At 38.3% G+C, this 15199-nt stretch overlaps 1 protein-coding gene across 3 annotated transcripts in view; it reads right to left on the bottom strand.

The window, feature by feature from the left end:
- Positions 1–5449, bottom strand: part of SYT1 (synaptotagmin 1) — a 611214-nt gene extending 605765 nt beyond the window's left edge. For 2 of the 3 annotated variants that reach the window (XM_070788845.1, XM_070788846.1), the window contains exon 1: positions 5064–5448. The gene's annotated coding sequence lies outside the window, so the exon portion shown is untranslated. Of the gene's footprint in view, positions 1–5063 lie in introns of all 3 variants that reach the window. The other variant, XM_070788847.1, reaches the window with a different exon arrangement.
- Between the last annotated feature and the right edge of the window lie 9750 nt (positions 5450–15199).

Below are 15199 nucleotides of genomic sequence, written 5' to 3'. Positions count from 1 at the left end.
TAGCTGAGAAAGGCCATTCTCATTCTACATGGGAATTTTCCAGCTCCCATTTTGTACAAACAGTTAAAATATAGAAGGCATTTATTATCTTTATAAGCTTTGCAGTCTTCCAGGGCTCCTCTTCAACAAAATGACTCCGTACATGGATAACTAATATGCTCAACATACTACTAGTGAGACCAATACAGAAATGATTGATTCCTTTTTATCTACACAACGGCAAAACCCAAAATGATGAACTCTGACCTCCTCTCAATTACATTACTGGTAAGTTATGGAAACCAATGTGCCACATTCCTTCCCAGAATTGAATGTATTTGTAAAGGATCAGAATTAGTTCTAAATAATTAGAAGTTGTGGTTTAACTAAGTAGAAAAAATTATAGAAATTATAGAAATTTTTTTAAACTGCTTTGGATTTTCCAAAGACATGTCACAAAATTTCTTTCTAACACAGTATAAATGTGCTACTGTTTTTCTGACATAGGTTCCAATTTGTTTTAGAACTCTCTTAAATAACGTTTTTAAATTTGGAAAGCAAATATTTTAAAAGGAGGTTTGCTTGATATAGGACTTCTGCAATTATATTTAAAACTATAGAAATAACATCCCCAGTGCTTACTCTTCCTACAACATAGCAACATTTCTCACTGCACATTTTAAAAGTAAATAATCTAGCAAAGGTTAAAGTTTTATTCTTATACAACAAGAAAATACTGTGTGCTCTCTTACTTCCAGTAGATAACATGATTATATTTGCAATATTATTTAATATACATTTATTTTCTTATATTAACACATATGAGTAGGATGATGCTCATACATGCCCAGCTATCACAGTTCATCTTGTAGTCAATATAAAAATGGTTCTTCAAGAAAGAACACTCCGAAAATGACAGAGAAGATAAAAGAAAAACACTATTTCCTTCAGACAGGAAAAATTAAATCCTGCTTTTAAAAAATGGCCACACTTTAATGGAGAGGTTTGAATCAAGTTTGTAAAAACATTATGAAAAAATAATGCTCATTCTTAAAGAAATTACTAAAGATACCGATCGAAACCCCCTTACCTGTAAAAGCAATGATAATCATGTTGATTATATAAAAGATTAAGAACAAATTTACCTTTATGCAAATGTTGAAAGAAACAAAATCTTAGAAAGAAACTTTAATGCCCTGTTATGTCTAAATCATATGAAAATATGATTTCAGGTTATTTGTTACCTGCATATAAAAGTGTATCTTGTACTGAGAGGTTTTATTTTTTTTTCAAATCCATGATTCATATGAAAATCACTTCTTCCCTAAGCCACAGAAGAGCTGTATAAAGAGAAAGATCTATACCCCCATTAATTTTGCCTCTGGGTATTCCTAGTCTTTTCAACCGAATATATATTAAAAGCATCCCTAAGACACTGTCATCTTTCATTAAATGGTACTTTTTACAGAAGAACTTCCTAGTTTCAGCAGATTATATGCTACTGCCCAATAGTATTGAATCCTTTCAGAAAATATTACATAATATATACATATATATACACACACATACATATATATATACACACATGTGTACATACATATATTCTTAAATACTAGTTGAAATTATTTATTTGGACTGCCATATACTTTATTCCTATTTAAATAGCTTTGAACAATTTCAATGGCAAACAGTTTCAACTAGAAAGCATCTCAGACGTTAAACTTTTGATACAGATATATTTATGACAAGCAAATCATTGAAAAATTTTTAGAGTCACAGTGTTTTAGGTATTTAATTTTAGTAAGTATTAGTTTTTAGCAAAACACTTGTAAAACCCACCCCTACATTATTCTATGCCAGAGAATCTAACTTTGGTCTTGGTTTTCTGTAATATTACATCAAATTTGCTCTGTTATGTAATTACACTGTTTACTTTTGCTTTCCTTTCCCCAAATAATTTAATCACTACCATTAGGAAAAAAATATATTACGTTCCAATTTGGAATTAATGGTATCTCTTCCTAGCTATTACACATACCGGAACTCTTAAGAGCTCAAAGAATTTCAGGCTCACATAATTGTCTACGTTAAGTGTGAGATTTTTAAGATCAGATGGCTGTAAAAACCTAATTTTGGAATTCAGTATAAATTGATTTAGTATATTGAACTTAAAGGAGATGAATTGATGTTATATCTATGGTGTCATTAGGCAACTTCAAATTAGCTTTCAGATCTAACATATTCTGCATTTTGTTTATTAATCATCTAGTTCATTTTGCAAATACAATTAAGAGAAGTTACTATATTCTAGCTTTATTTTCAGTTAGCAACAAGTCTAATATGCAAATATTGTAAATACCATAACCATTTTCATATTTCTGGACTAGAACTATCTGACAATTTGACCAGACAGAATAACTAATATTCTCCATTATGAAATGAAGTTCAAAACTACTCTGCAACAATTCTCTATTGTGTTGTATTTTATAAAATTAGTATTTTAGGATTTCCCCTGTAGAGTAGCAACCTTTAGTTCTAATAAAAATACATTAAAGCCTAATTATCATATTTGCTCTGAAACATTAATAAGATTTACTAAGATATTCTTTTAAAAGGAGAAAAGATGAAGGTTGTATGAAACTGTTATCCTAGAACATTTTATGGGATGACAGGGCAATAATTTCCTACAATATATCATTTAAAGTCTTACTTCGATCCACTCACTACATATTAGAATTAGTTCTGACTTCCGGTTTACAAAGGCGTAATTTTTTTTGTAAGCATGTGAAAAACTCAATATTCATGTGCATGTCTTTTACATGTCACTGCTATAATTAACATTTGTTAAGAGTTTCAAACATAAATGTCACAAACCAAGCCCAAACTTGCAACTTTCCTAAGACACGGTGAGAAATAACCAAGTAAAATCTTAATTTGCTCACATGGAAAGCAGTCGGTTTCCTTTCTCTCTTCATGTCTAAACTTGTTAATTCAAATGTACACATGTGAGGCAATTAAACAATTGTCCTTTAGTCCTTGCAACCGAAAGGTGGCACCTCTAAAAATTAGAGTTAGCTTTCAAGAGGTACCACATTCAAAAGGAAAAAAAAAAAAACCAAAAAACAGGCATTTAAATGTCAAAGCCTTAGAAAGAAGATCTTGTTTCTGTGACTTGAGGTTAATTCTACTGAAATAGGAAAGATAAGTGTCTCAAATGGAAAATAGTTTAGAAAATAACACCTATTACATTGACGGTAAATAAATGCAACTCTTCTCTAGATCAGTGCATAAACTTGATGACTAAAGACATGTAGTGAAAATAATACTTTCTGGGATACATAGATTAGTGTGGAAGGTCAAGCAGAGTTGAGAAAGAAGGCTCCTTTTTCTTATCCCAAGTGGACACATTAAAAAAAAAAAAGTAAGACTTGGCATTTCCTCTGGTAAATCAAAGGGGAAGATTTATCTGGACACCAACATCTGCTGATTTCTCTGCACTCATGTAGGATCCACTTGGAATGCTTTCCCATTGCATTCAACTAAGCACTTCTTTCTACCTCCTTCCATCTGACAGCCATCACTTATCTGTCTCTGATGAATAACAAGAAAGGAAAGCTTATACCACTGAGGATGCAATTAGAAATTTCTGAGGCTACCATCAAGGTTCTGTCCAGCAAGTCCTGTTCACTTAACCTATCATGCAGGCAGCCAGGGCACAGAGTTGTTTTGACATCTTTCTCTGTATTATAATAAAAGATGAAAACAAAAACATTTTTCCCATTAAGATTTTTGAAATTTGAGGCTATCTTCCTACCATTACTTTCTAAACTTTGTTCCAGTACAAGAGAATTCTTGGCCAACTGAGCTTCCATGTGCCTTCTAAATGGAGTACTAAAATTGTATAAGCATCACGTTTACATCTATTAAATATACTTATTGAAAGAAAATAAGGCAAAGCATGAATTCAATATCTGGGAAACAATGCAAACAGCAGAAAGAGAGAATGAAATCACAATTCATACACAAATGCAGCTTTAACACAAAAGTTAAATGTTTGCTTTATTTTAAAGGGTTAATCTTCAAGAAAGTCAAAATCAATACATACACAAAGCTAACTAGATTAGCTTTCTCAAAGTAGAAACCCAAGCCTCCTGATAGCATTAGTGTCACTTAAAAATGTTTTGAAACTTTATACATATACGTACATATATCTATATCTATCTATATATGTATATTGCTCCTCAACATAAGGGCCATACCAAAGAATCTCAGGAAATTAATGTTTTTTTGTTTTTTTTTTTTCCTCTATTGGAAAAGCTTCTCCAAGTTCAGACATTGCCACTGATGGACAATACCAAATAGCCCTACAGGACAGATAGAAGCAGGAAGAGTCAAATGGTGGGCACTTAAAAGCAAGAGCAATTAAGCAGTTGAAAGTGGGTTGAAACGGTGGTTTATTTTTGTTCCATTTGAAGGAATCAAGTGAGAGACACAGCCTCTTGCAAGGAGGAGATCAAGTCAAACTTGACGCTTCACCTCTCTGCACATCTTGTCTACTTCCTTTATTCAGTTTAATTGCTTTCCCTATTCTAATTTTCGCAGAGGTTGTATTCTATCTTGTTCCTTCTCCCTTGCCCTGAGCAGGAAAAAAAAAAATCTTTCTCCTTTCATCACTACCTTCCTCTTTCCTCAGAGAAAAGGCAATCCTCTCCAGGAGGAGAAAAAAGCCCTGTGCGTGCTTCGGTTGGGAGGAGGGAGAAGAGAGATTGAGAAAGGAGTTGGGGGCGGGGGGCGGTGAGGGATAGAAATTGAGGGTAGGGGGCGGAGGAGAGAAGGAAAGAAGAAGATGGGGGATGCCCAACATCAACTCCAGGCTCTGAATCACAGGCGCTGTGCTAAGTGCTTCTCCAGGAGATGCACATGTGGTCTCATTACACTGCTCACAATAGGCCACCCGGGGCTCCCTTCCCAGGTCTCAGTCTCCCCCCACCAAAACCCAAGTGTGCCGAGAAGAAAACCTTCTGGACGGATTTAAGCAAATAGGCACCACCGAGGTGACCGTGCCGCCACTCCCGCTGCCTTACCTGGAGCGGGGAACAGGAGGTGGTGCCTGCTCGCCGGTCCCTACAGCTTCCCGGGGCTGACCGGTGCACACGACTCCTTTCGCTGCCTCTGCTCTTGGAGGGGCAGCCTGCAACACAAAAGGGGGGTGTGGGTGTGGGTGTGTGGGAGGTTTTCCAGGGCCACCAGCTGGTCCCAGCTGGCCGCCCTCACCCTACACACACCCCTTCGGGGCACCAAGCCCCGCTCTCCGGGGAGCACCACCCTGGGGGCTTGCCCCAGTGCAGTCTCAAGTTGCTGCTGCCAAGTGCTGCCGCCGCCGCTGCAGGAGGAGGAGGTGGAAAGACACTGGGGGCAGTACTCGGTCTAGAGCATCCCCACACTGCAGCTTCTCCAGGAATCCCTCCAGTGAGGAGGCGGCCGCCCGTCATCTCCCAGCCCCGGCCGCCTGATTGGCTCCACCGCCGGTACGCTGAGCCAGGGAGCCAATCCGGGCTCACTAATAATAGGTGGATCCGCGCAGCCAACAGCGCCCATCCCAGTTCTGTTAGTGTCTCTCCATCCCCACAGCGGACAGGGACTTGAGGAGGGGGTTGAGGAGCGTTGGGGGAGGGCGGTCAACTCTGAGGGGGTCAGATCCCAAGGAGACGTAATCAAGGGCATCCGATAAACCCTCTGGGTAGTCACAGGAATGCCTCGCAACCTGTTCAGCAAGCCATAAGCATAGGAGAGGGAGGCAGCATAATAAAAAGCTTCCCCCCCACCCCCCCACCTCTCTCTTTTCTTTCTTTTTTTTTACTTTCAATCAAAACCTGCCCTGATACTGAGCATGCCCAGACTGCAACAGCGCCCTAGGAGTTCCGATGTGTGTGGGTTTGCAGGCTGTGGGTGTCTTAAAATGTGGGAGCCGGGAAGAAGAGACAGAAGTTTGTCTTTGGCTATTTGACCCGGAGGAGTTGTGAAAGCAAAGCAGGGCGGGGATAAGAAAGGAGTCCGCCGGAGAGTCCTCACCCTGAGCCATAGGAAGGTGGCCCTCTGGGCCACTGGAGACTGTTAATACCATTGTGTGGGTTCGGGGGTGGAAGAATAATCGGAGCCTTTCTAGACGCCTGGAGACTTTTCTTGAATCAAGGGTGCGGTGCTTGGGAGATGCCGGGATGCGGGCACGGGAAGCTCCTTCCCCTAGGTGGGGCCGGGAAGCGACTCCACCCTGCAGCGGGGGCTGCCAGGCAGAGGAGAGCGCTCTGGGAGTTTCCACTGCGGCGACCAGTAAGTTTGTAGACTTAGGTCAAGTGCGACAATGTTGGGGATGCAGTTTCTGCCAGCCCCCTCCCCCATCTCTCCACCCCTTGCCAGCGCCGTGACGACTGAAGCGTGGGTACTCCCCCTCCTTTCTCTCTTTCCCCTGAACGATTCTGCTCGGAAGTAAGAAGCTTTTCCCCTGTGAGAGCAGTGCTGACCTGATTGCCTCTAAGCTCTAGGGCAATTTATAGCTTGGTAATACGGAGAAGCCAAACTGGGAGATTCAGCGATAGGGGGCAGGGACTGCAAGCATGGCAAGGGGCGGAGCGGAACCTGGCCCCGGTAGGACCGGGTCCATTCTCTGCTCCACAGGTGCAAGGCTTCTGAAACGCAGAGAAGTTATCTCCCTCTCTCACTCACTGACCTTGTTTACTGGCCTTTGAACCCCTGTGTTTTGCTTAGAAATGCTTCCAGTTTGTGTAAACTTTGTCAATGGCTCCAATTGAGAACTCTCCTAATTGGGTTATTTTACTGAGGAGATTATCATGGCACCTCAGTTAAGGAAATAAATAGCTATCTCAATTCCCCAAACCCATCCACTTTGAACTGGAGTTTCATTAACACTGGTTTGCAAAGGTAACTGTATCAAGAATTCAATTAACAGTAACACATTTCTTCAAGTTTTTAATTAAATCTCTGCAATTTATGTAATGTTTAGGATCCTTATTCTAAGTTTAGGGGAAAAGAAGACGACACAAATTAATCGTTTTAATAACAAATACTTGTGTATTCCCCCAAATTGTAACTAAACGTAAATATTTATCTCGTATTTTTTAAAAAGTCCTCAAATCTTAAGAGTAATTTCATAGCTAGAGAAAGATAATAAATGTTAGTTTAAAATCAACTCAGGTATTTGATGAAGCAGAAAAAGAATGAGGAGGATGAAGGTGGAAGAGAAGGAGAAAAAGAAGAATCAATTACCAGTCTAACACTGCTTTCCAATAAATGTCCTCATACAAAAGGATCATATTGAAGTGAAGTGAAGTGAAGTCGCTCAGTCATTTCCGACTCTTTGCGACCCCATGGACTGTAGCCTACCAGGCTCCTCCATCCATGGGATTCTCTAGTCAAGAATACTGCAGTGGGTTGCCATTTCCTTCTCCAGATGATCTTCCTGACCCAGGCATCGAACCCAGGTCTCCCGCATTGCAGGCAGATGCTTTACATTCTGAGCCACCAAGGAAATCCTAATAAAAATCTCTATTAAAAAAAATACTCTTGGCACACTCTCTAGATTCCAGTAATTAAAAGTTGCATCTTTTTAAAAGTTGTGTCCAATAGCTGCATGTGGAAACAAGTAAATTTATTTTAGAAGAAATTAGTAAGTAGAACATGATTCCATATTAGTTATCCATTACAGATTCTGACTGTATCATTAATATCTTAGCCAATTTCTCTTCCTGTCTACTTCACATCCTATCCAATAATCAACTCTCTCTCAGTGGTCAGAATCCTAGACAACATGAATGGTGTCAGATGTTTGCATCCCAAAGTTCCTTGCAGAAGGAAGGAACTAACATTCCTGGTTAGCTGGCTAACATAAAAAATGGATTTTACAGGTACACTATGATTCACTTTAGAATAAATAGTGTTTCTGATCATGAATATTAGGAAGACTCCACTTCCGTACTGGATATTAATACACTGTAATTTTTACAGAACAAAGATTTTTATCCTTTCCTTTATTCTTATGTTTTCCCAGACTCTGGGAAGGAGCTAAAGACCTCCACCTGAGTTCACATACCATGCTATTCAGTTGCACAGGGTATATATCATCTTTGACTTTATAGCAGACTCACCTCCATTAAAAGAAAGATCAGGTCAATTGTCTTTTGTCTCTAACCAGTTTCTCAGGTACTTTTAAAATCTAGAATGCCTATGTCTTATGGTACTAACATTGAACTTATTCCCTGGTCATACAGTATTTAAATATATAAATATGTATATTTGCTATTTTAAAACTGCGTTTATTTTGTTCAATGTTTTCCTTCATCATTCTTTGCTTAAAAAACATCCTTGATCATTTTTCTGCTTCACATTTTTGCTCTGAGATCTTGTCATCATTTTCTTTATTCCTTTTTCAATGGACTCATCTATTTACTACTTTAATGTTCCCTTTGCCATCTATTTTAGGCTACGAGATCAGAATAGAAATTAAATTGGATTGGGGCACTGAGGAGAAAAGTGTGTCTTATGGCAAGAGTGGGAATTAGAGACTTTAGAAACTAGAAATTCATTAAGTGCGAACATGGCTGTCTTCTGTAGACCATAGAAAGAATAAATGAAAAAGGTACCAAGAAAATTCTCTATGTTGTTGGAAAAGCTTGTATATGCTCATTGACCAATTATACTGAAGAGTTCCATTTAATCAACACTCTCATGTACTATTAAGGTTTATATCTTTAATAACCACACTAATTGATGATACCTAAAGTATCATTTCTAAGAGTTGTGAAAAATGAAAAAATAACCAACTTTTCCATATTTTGCCTGTATAGATTTATTTTGTTTATATCAGTTCTGTTCGGTCTCTCAGTCGTGTCCGACTCCTTGCAACCCCATGAATCGCAGCACGCCAGGCCTCCCTGTCCATCACCAACTCCTGGAGTTCACTAAAACTCACATCCATCGAGTTGGTGATGCCATCCAGCCATCTCATTCTCTGTCGTCCCCTTCTTCTCCTGCCCCCAATCTCTTCCAGCTAGATTCATATTTTATTATTCTTTGAATTTTATTTCTATATATTTTCTTCCACTGCCTTTCAAGATACAGCCTTTTTCTTCCCTCTTTCCAGATGACAGGATTCATTGTTTTCTGGAACAAAAATCTGGATAGAATTTCACCTTCAACACTGTTTCAGTGATCATCAAAAATATCCCTCCAAGCCTCAGTTTCCTCATCTGTAACACAAAGGACACATACATATCTTTAGAACTTTTTGTGAGGATAAAGTAATGCAATGTACATACAGTGTTAGTTTCAACCACATAGCAAGGACTTAATGACATTAATCACTATCATTATTATCATTTCTTTTACTATTGTTTTCATTTTTCAGATTTCTAGGACATGGGACTTCCTATCTCCTAGAAATTGGGAGATCAAGTCCATTTAACATAACAGTGAGATAGACTTCTATCTCCAGAAGAAAATTAATACATGTGGTAAAAACTTGTTTATACATGAAGTGTGAATAGCCTTCTATCTTGCATGTGTTGAGCTTAGACTCTAAGTTTCTAGGAGATGAACAATTTTTAGAGAATGTGCACTTATGTATTTTGTTGTTAACACTTAACTTGTATTACTCTTCAAAATTGGCTTTCTTGGTGGCTCAGATGGTAAAAAATCTGCCTGCAATGCAGGAGACCTGGGTTCGATCCCTGGGTTGTGAAGATCCCCTGGAGAATGGAATGGTAACCCACTCCAGTATTCTTGCCTAGAGAATCCCATGGATGGAGGAGCCTGGTGGGTTATATAGTCCACGGGGTCACAAAGAGTCAGCACAACTGAGCAACTACACTTTCACTTTTTTCACTTTTTAAAATTAAGAAAAATCTATTCTTGAGCAAAAAATATGATCAGTGATGTTTTTGGTTTTTAGAAAGCAAGTGGAACCATCCACATGTTTTCAAAACACTTAAAGACAGTGGAGTCATTCATTTTGGTTTCTTTTTTCTCAAGATGTTTTGGCCTGACAGTATTGCTAATGATGTTATAGGCAATAGGTAAGGAAAAAACTATCAGAGCTGTATTGGAATTAGACAAAAAGAAATTAACCACAATGAATTTTTTTTTTAACTGGGCACCCACAGTTTTAAACAAACAGAACCTAGAATTGAAAGAGGGAAAAAGAAAATGAATACAGATGGGAATCAAGTCAAATCTTAGTCTCTAGGGTAGAGAGTAAGAGCTCTATAATTGAACTACAATACGTTACAATTTTCACAGAAAAGAAAATAAAGAGCTAGCAGTATTCAATATGGCTTTACAAAAGCCTTTTCTTAAAGTTATGGCTAAGAAAATATTGAAAATGAAAAGGAGGACAGTGACTCAAAAAGTAATATACTGTATCAGGCAGTTGAGGTTAGTAAGAAAAATAATATTTAAGCGAATCTATCTCAAGGGCAAAATAAAAGTAGTTTGAGCTAATGTTAGCCAAAGGTTTTAGAAGGAAAACCAGCAGTATGTTTTTCAAATACCCTATCACAGAAGAAATATACTGTAGCAAAAAACAAATTTGCTAATAAAGAAAGCAACATTAAATTTGATATTAAGTCCCTTTAAAATCAAGCGGAGGATTCTATTTAACTGAAAACATATGAGTATCATAGTTCAACTACTGTCTTTAATTTTTGTAAAAAAAAAAGTGTCTAGAGATTAATTACTTATTAAAATCTACAGAGAGAGTTAAGGTACGGTAAGACTGTGGAGGAAGAGTAATATTCTTTGTTTTCAACAAGCTAAAATGTTTTAATAATGTTTAGGAAAGAAACAGGACATCCACTCAGGACTTCAAAATTTGATTCTGGAATGGTGCCTAGTGTTCTGAGAGAGGGCAGGAAAACACAAATACATCTGATTTATTCTAAGACACTCCTAGAAGGGTTTTTGTAGAATGGGTTATCTGAGTTTGCTTCAATAATTTATAGGCAACCTGGTCTATTTGTCTCTAAGTTGTCTATAATTCACCTAATACTAAATTAAGCATCAGAAACTACTAGGCTCTTGAAGGAAAAAGTTCATTTATTGGCTATGGAACAAAAGTGCTAGTCGCTCAGTCATGTCTGACCCTTTGTGACCCCATGGACTGCAGCCTGCCAGGCTCCTCTGTTCATGGGATTCCCCGGGCAAGAAAACTGGAATGGGTAGCCATTCCCTTCTCCAGGGGATCTTCCCGACACATGGATTGAACCCAGGTCTCCCACATAGCAGGCAGATTCTTTACTGTCTGAGCAACCAGAGAAGCCCATTTACTGGATATTGAACAAAAAGGAAAGATAAACACAAGGTCCTCTACTTCCAGCCTTAGAATAAAAATCTCTCATGCGTTGGGAAGATCCCCTGGAGAAGGGAAAGGCTACCCACTCCAGTATTCTGGCCTGGAGAATTCCATGAACAGAGGACTGTATAGCCCATTGGGTTGCAAAGAGTCGGACACCACTGAGTGACTATCATTTTCATTTTCACTATGGAGCTGGGCATGCTTCCCTTTTGGATACTGAAGATTTCTGACAGAGATGACAAGGCCTGAGAGATTTATCTCTTGGTCTGTGAGTATGCATCCACCCCAAGGTAGTTGGAACTTTCTATGGCTGCCATGATGATGACATCTCCTGGACCAGTTATCTAGTATGTGTGTCCCTGTGTTTTCTGTCTTAAGAAAAAAATAGAGGAATAGACTTGGCTATCAGAAAGTTGGGTTTCCCTGGTGGTGCAGACAGTAAAGAATACGCCTGCAATGCAGGAGACTTGGGTTTGACCCCTGGATTGGGAAGATCCCCTCGAGGAGGCATGGCAACACACTCCAGTATCCTCCCTAAGAGAGTCCCCATGGACAGAGGAGTCTGGCGGGTTACAGTCCATTGGGTCACAAAGAGTCAGACATGACTGAGTGACTAAGCACAGCACATCAGGAAGTCAATGGGATATAACTATTAAAAATATATTTGAGAAAATTGAAACATAAATGTTCATTTGTCCAACATTGCCCAGTGTATCTCAATCCCCAGGACATGACAATGTTAAGAGAAATTTAATATGCATTAAAAATAACTTTTTAAAGGATTCCAATCCTTCTTTGAAGTGAAGTGAAGTTGCTCAGTTGTGTCCAACTCTTTGCAACCCCATGGACTGTAGCCTACCACACTCCTCCGTCCATGGGATTTTCCAGGCAAGAATACTGGAGTGGGTTGCCATTTCCTTCTCCAGAGCATCTTCCCGACCCAGGGATTGAACCCTGGTCTCCCACATTGTAGGCAGACACTTTACCGTATGAGCCACCAGGGAAATCCTTTAATAGGCTCCAAAAATAGAGTAAATGGAAAGATTTATGGATTAAGGAATAACTTAAATAACATTGATAAAACTGTCTCATCATCACCAAGAGAAATGCATGAAACCAGAACAGGAATATTTTGCCAGCCACTCTCCTTAATGAATAAGGTTACTGAGTTTTAGCTGTTGGCTTTAGAACTCTTAGAAGTGTTCATTATAAAATAGTATGCATAGTTGAAAGTTTATTAATAAAGACACCATTATATTCACCATCCAGCTTCAGAAATTAAGAACTAAAAATTACCTTTGCCACCATTCATTTGCTCTTCCTCATCTGATACTCTTTCCTACCTGCACCACCAAAGTAACCACTATCCTATATTTTTTTGTATTTACCATTATCTTCATACTCTATAGTTTTACCACACATATATATGTTAAAATTGTCATTTTTAGTTTTTACTGTTTTTGAATTTTTTATAAATACAGTTGCTCAATAATATATATTCCTTCAATACACTAGCCTGAGTACAATGAGATTTGTCCATGTAGCTGAAGTTTATTCACAATAACTCATATATTGTACTCAGTTATATGAATATGGCATTGTTTTTACCCATTCTTTTGTCTATAGATATTTGCATTGTATGCTATTACATACAGTACTTCTATGATCAGTTTCAGCCATGTCTTTTGTTCCGCACGTGCACAAGTTTCTCTTGGGTATACATCTAGAACAGGGGTCCCCAACCCCAGGGCTGCAGGCTGATACTGGTCTGTGGCCTGGTAGGAACTAGGATGCACAGCAGGAGGTGAGTCGCAGGCCAAACTAAGACCATCTCCTGGACCCCAGTCCACGGAAAAATTGTCTACCATGAAACCAGTTCCAGGTGCCACAAAGGTTGAGGACTGCTACTCCAGAGAATTCACAGAACCTATAAAATCTATTATACAAAGTTTAGTGATGATAACCCCATGTTGAGTATTCTTAACCATCACTTTAAATACGGTTTCTAAAGGAGAAAGATATCAGTGCTATATCTCAGAATATTAAAAATATTTTTTCAAAATTAGCATATTTTATAATGGCAACATGTTGGATTTTATAGAGTATTTTTGCTCATATCCTCTTAATGTCATAGTCCTCTGATTTCATTTCCATTGTTCCCACTCAACAGAGGATGAAAGAGGGTCACATTGTTTAAGAGTCTTGAAATTAAGGGTAACAGGGAGTATAATCAGGTTCTACTGACGCAGTGTCTTGTTTTACCCATTCTCCGTCTTTACTTTCTGCTTTGGTAGCAGTGGAGGATATATGGATGCCAGGCAAATCTAGAATGGAGTATCTATGGTTAGGTTCAGGGTATGGCAGTAAGCAGGAACAAAACTTGGAGCAACCAGGTGAAAATAGCCACTTTGATTCAATGATCAAACAAGTTTTTTCCAAGAGATGAAAGAACTGTGGTGGCGTTAAGTTAAAGAGTAAGAATTTAACATTGGGGGTGTTAAGATGAGCAGATGGGAAGCAGATTCTGTACATGTCAAATAGGTCAGAAGACTTAGAAATTGACTAGAGAAAGACTGTGGACTGCTTTGAGAACAGGTAGCAAAGAACCAGTAAAGCTTGAATTGACCTAAACTTTAGGAAATTAACTTCTCTATCCTGTTTCTAAAGTAATAAGTTAGATATTTTTTCATAAGAGAGGGGCTGTAGTAAAAAATTAAAGTGTGTACAATTGATGTTTCTATGATTTGACTTTAAATAATGTGTCTGCAAGATGCAGCTTTCTTAGGTTATTTATCAAAATGAGGCTGAGTGTTTTGACATTGTTGTTGTTCAGTCACTCAGTCGGTCTGACTCTTGGTGATCCCATGGACTACAGCACATCAGGCTTCCCTGTCCTTCACCATCTCCTGGAGCTTACTCAAACTCATGTCCACTGAACTGGTGATGCCATCCAACCATCTCATCCTCTGTCATCCCTTTCTCCTCCTGCCTTCAATCTTTCCCAGCATCAGGGTCTTTTCCAATGAGTCAGTTCTTCACATCAGTTGGCCAAAGTATTGGAGCTTCAGCTCCAGCATCAGTCCTACCAATGAATATTCAGGACTAATTTCCTTTAGGATTGATTGGTTTGATCTACTTGTAGTCCAAGGGACTCTCAAGAGTCGTCTCAACACCACAGTTCAAAAGCATCAATCCTTCAATGCTCAGCCTTCTTTATGATCCAACTCTCACATCCATTCATGACTACTGGAAAAACCATAGCTTTGACTAGACAGACATTTGTTGACAAAGTAATGTCTCTGCTTTTTAACATGCTGTCTAGGTTGGTCACAGCTTTTCTTCTAAGGAGCAAGCATCTTTTAATTTCATGGCTGCAGTCACCATCTGCAGTGATTTTGGAACCCAAAAAAATAAAGTGTGTCACTGTTTCCATTGTTTCCCCATATATTTGCCATGAAGTGATGGGGCCGAATGCCATGATGTTCATTTTTTGAATGTTGAGTTTTAATCCAACTTTTTCACTCTCCTCTTTTGCCTTCATCAAGAGGTTCTTTAGTTCCTCTTTGGAATAACTGTAAAATATTCATGATGAAAGAATTAAGAACTTCATATAATCTATTTAATGATTTTTGCTTATAGTTGTTTTATTCTTTTCAAAATGTCTCCATTTCCTTGCTTAATCATTTCCTAGGGTTACTCAACTGAACAATCGAAATGTTTATACTTTCACTTTAACTGCAGAGTTTTCAAAATGTTAAAAAAATGAACTAGAATTTTTATTTAATCTCAATTAGGATAGATGTATTTAATCTCAAACTTAATGTATGGGACTTTAAGTTTTATACAATACTTTAT

The sequence above is a fragment of the Bos indicus genome, chromosome 5 (assembly GCF_029378745.1).
Source record: "Bos indicus isolate NIAB-ARS_2022 breed Sahiwal x Tharparkar chromosome 5, NIAB-ARS_B.indTharparkar_mat_pri_1.0, whole genome shotgun sequence".
NCBI classification, from domain to species: Eukaryota; Metazoa; Chordata; class Mammalia; order Artiodactyla; family Bovidae; genus Bos; species Bos indicus.
The sequence above is the reverse complement of the archived record's forward strand: the minus strand, read 5'-3'. Positions and strand labels throughout refer to the sequence as shown.